Consider the following 4,690-nt stretch of genomic DNA (forward strand, 5'->3'; position numbering starts at 1 on the left):
TTTTTTTAGTCTTAGAGTGTATTTTTGGTTATTTAATTATATGGGTCTTAATGGATAAACTCACTAATATCCACTAAAACCCATCTAAAATTTAAATAAACAACAAAAATCTAAATTTCTAGAAAATGACCAAAATACCTCTGAAACTTAAAAAATAACCAAAAATACACTCTAAGACTAAAAAAATGACCCAAAATACCCCAAAATCCAAAAAAAAATGACCAAAATACCCCCAAAACCTCAAAATTACCAAAATATCCCCATAACCCAAAAAATTACCAAAATACCCCTGAAACCCAAAAATGACCAAAATACCCCCGAAACTTAAAAATTACCAAAATATCCCCAAAGCCTAAAAAATGACCAAAATACCCCAAAAACATAAAAATTAACAAAATATCCCCAAAACCCAAAAAATGAGCAAAATACCCCAAAAACCCACAAAATGATCAAAATACCTACAAAATCTCTAAAATGAGAAAAATACCATCCAAAACTCTAAAATGTCCAAAACATCCCCAAAACCCAAAAAATGACCAAAATACCCCCTAAACCTAAAAAATGACCAAAATACTCCTTAAACTTTAAAAAATGACTGAAATACCCCCTAAACCTATTTTAGAGGTTTCATGGGTGTTTTACTCATTTTAGAGATTTTGGGGATACTTTTGGATGTCCAATGGTATATTGGTAATTTTGGAAGTGTAGGGGTATTTGCGTCATTTTAGATATTTAAGGGTATTTTGGTAATTTTGGAGGTTAAGAGGGTATTCAAGTAGTTTTAGAGGTATTTGAGTCATATTGGGTTAAATGGATGGGTTACTAATTAAATAGGTTGGGTTGGCAATGGATAAATAATTTATATATAAACGGGTCATAAATGGATAAATTGGTAATTATACACCCAACCCGCCCATTTGCCACCCCTACCTATGGGGCATTTGGTTCATTTTCAGCTGTCAGGGGTATTTTGGTGTCTCAGCCATTTTTTTGAGTTTATTATGGGGTAGGTTGGCCTTCTTTTAGCCTTAGGGGTATTTCAGTTGTTTTCACTAAATAATACATTATATCTCCTTCAATTTTGGTGTTTTCTTAGGATTCAAGGGTATTGTGGTCTTATTTTAGGTTTCAAAGGTATTTTAGCTATTTTTCTTGCTTTGGGGGTGTTTCAACTATTTTTTGGGTGGTAGGGGTGTTTCGGTCATTTTTTACGATTATGCAAGTAAGTTGGTCTTCTTTTAGTTTTAGGGGTATTTTAGTCATTCCAAAGTAATATTAAATTATATTTTCATTTTTTGGTCCTCCAGTCTCATCTTACAATTTTTTTCTAGTTATTACATCATATTTTAGTAATTTGTAGCAAGGAATATATTTTATTAATTTGAAGTATTAAATTAAAATATATTAAATTAGTTTGAAGTATTAAATTCAACTAAATTTTGTTTTATTTAATTATGAAAATATATTTCTATTAATTAATATATTTCATTTTATTAATTTGTAGTGTTAAATTATATTTTATTAATTTGAAGTATTATATTAAATCTTATTAATTATTAAATTATACTCAAATAATTTGTAGTATTAAAATATATTTACATAATTGGAAGTATTAATTATATTGTTATTAATTAGTAAATTATATTTTACTGACAATTGTAGTATTAAATTTCATTTTAGTAATTTGAAGTATTAAATTATATATTTGTTAGTTTGTAGGATTAAATTATATTTTATTAATTTGAAGTATTAAATATTATTTTATTAAAAAAATCCGTAAAGAGCTATTAAGGCGGGCTTAAGTTTTGCCACAACAAGTTATATTCCCGTCATAATAAACCTTAGCCTACTCTTTCTTTATTGTAGCAGCTTTAAAATTCTGAATGTTGTCACAATAGGTCAAAATGTTGTCACAATAAAAATTCAGAATTCCCTCTAAAACTCTTCGGTTCCCACCAAAACACTCAGTAAAAATTTGGGGTCTCTTTACTCTCGCACTCAAATTAAACCATTGGACTACCCACCTAAACACTCTCTACCTCATTCTCCCCCACTCTCGTCTTCGTACCCTCGTCGCTCGGACTACTGATCCACCACCGTCCTCCCCGCCACCGGTCCAACAGCCCTCCGACAACCTCATTCTCCCTCACTCCCTTCCTCACTCTCCCTCACACTCCGTCGGCCTTGCCTTCTACCGCCGACACCACCACCTCCAACAACACAGCCACCGCAGCCATCCTCGAACTCTTTCCCTCCCTCATCACTGTCTTTTCATTTAGTTGGTATAGTGCCCATCGTTTCCCACATTGTCTATGGTAAGAAGTTCGAATTACAATGTATGTTGTGTGTCATATTTATTAGATATATGCATATGCATGTTTATTAGATATGGTAATGTAGATTGTGGCCCCATGATAACGGCAAACACCATGCTTTTCTTTCCTTGAAAACACAGTAACATCTTTAATAACCATAAATTTGTAACATGTAAGTGGAATGTCTCATTGAACAACTCATTGAAGATTATACCCATGAGGGACAGATATAGGACATCACATGTGTGCCTCATTGTACACCTAGTTACAGACCACCCAAATGTCCCCCACTACATGCCTTAATCACTTCAATAACAAGATGTGTAGACAATAGTAAGCATGGCTCTTTATCTTAAACTTAATATTACATAAAATTTTGATAATTTTTACTTGAATTTTAACAAGGGAGTCATCAGATGGCTCAACATTCAGTGTGCTATAAAACTATGGCTATTCCTGTATCTCATACATTATTCTTTTACCACTCTCACTACTAAACGCGGCTATAAACCAGCCCTGAAGCCACATTTTATGCTGTTGAAGCTGCGTTTTTGGGGGTAGGGTTGAAGCCGCGTTTTTAAAAACGCGGCTACAGACCCATTCGCGGATTTTTTTTTTCCAAGATTGCTCAAAGCTGCGTTTATTAAACGTGGCTTAAACGGCTAAACTGAGCTACGTTTTATGAAACGCAACTTAAACATGAATTGAAGCTGCATTTAGAAAACGCGGCTTACAATTTTACAAAGCTGCGTTTTGTTAAACGCAGCTTAAACACGTACAGAGCTGCGTTTTATAAAACACAGCTCTGGGTTTGATATAAATAAAAATAAATAAATAAATAAACCCTCAGTTCAACACAACAACGAAAAAAACCCTAAATTTTTTGAAAAAACCTCTCAACTCACTCTCTAGCTCTCGATCCCTAATCTCGCCGCCATGCTCTGTGCCACATAGCTCAACGCCACTGTGCTCTAATCGATATCCTTTCATCCCAAATCTTGAAGGGATCGTCAATAAGTTGAGGTTTCCTCCTTCTGAGTTTTTGGGTCTCTTTTATATACATATTTAATTTTTTGTTATTGTTGTTGTTAATCTTATTTAATTCACATGCTCTATTTTAATTTTTTGTTGTTGTTGTTGTTCTCAGTACAAGACACACACTCTCTTCCTCTGTTCTCAGTAGTCAGTGCTTCTTTCTCTCTTTCTCGCTGCAAGGTTTGTCTCTCTTGACTCTTTTCTTCCTCTTTATCCTCTCTATTTCTCTATTTCTACTAAATCTGAATCATAAAGGCTTTGGGGTATTCTGTGGGTTTTATTTTGTCTTTTTTTTGTGGGTTTGTTTGGGTTTCCTCTGATTTGTGTGTGGGTTTTTTTTGGGATTCATTTGATTCGTTTGTGGGTTTTGTTTCATATTATTTTCAATGATTTGTTTTGAGTTTGTCTTTATTTTCTATTTCTATTTTCATTCGTGGTTTTGTAATGCAAATTATGTGTTTGATGAAATGCTTCTATGAATTGATATACATAAATAGAGCATGTGAATTGTTATAAGCTTTTGATTCATTTTTTTCAAGACCCTATGTGTGCGTGTAAACAGTTCTTGTAGCTATTTGTTGAATTTTTTTCACTGAGGCTGTACACTGAAAAAATACACTTGAAAGAAATACACTTGGTAAAGACCTTAAAAGAAATACAGTTGAACAAATTTAGATAGCTTTGTTTTGACTATTTAACATTTTGTGGTGATTATGAAGTATATAACTATGTATAACTATTTAATTAACATTTAATTAAGAGTTTCACTATTACAAGTCTCAATTTGCTAGGCAGTAATTCTGCAACCGCTTGGAGAGAAAGGAATTGCAATAATTGGTGGTGACACAATCAGGGGTTTCACGAGTTCTAACCAGGTGTTTCTTTGTTAGCTTGCAAATTTTAACCTCTGTGTATCTATTTGTCTTAAGATACTTGGCATGACAAATCGCAAGTGTTATTATCATTCCATTCCTTTAGACTTTTGACTAAAAATATTCTCAATAAAGAATTGAGGTAGCCCTGACATTCCTCTTACCATAAAGCCTTGATGTTCATATTCATATTATGAGTTATCACTTGGCTGAAATCAAGTGATCTTGGGGTCTTTATCAAACTTTTTTTTTCTAGAACTTGCATAATTTGGTCACTTTTACATGCTTGTCTGCACAATGACACATCATTGTGATCTATATAGGCTCTATCCCTATTTCAAGAGTGGCAAGTCCATTCATACTTGTAAATTAGTCTATGCAATACATTTGAAAAATTGAGGTCTAACATTTGAAAATTCCATTATAATCTGAAAGTTCGCCACTTATTTTTTTTTTTTTTAGAGAATC

The sequence above is a fragment of the Quercus lobata genome, chromosome 3, assembly GCF_001633185.2.
Source record: "Quercus lobata isolate SW786 chromosome 3, ValleyOak3.0 Primary Assembly, whole genome shotgun sequence".
Classification (NCBI taxonomy): domain Eukaryota; kingdom Viridiplantae; phylum Streptophyta; class Magnoliopsida; order Fagales; family Fagaceae; genus Quercus; species Quercus lobata.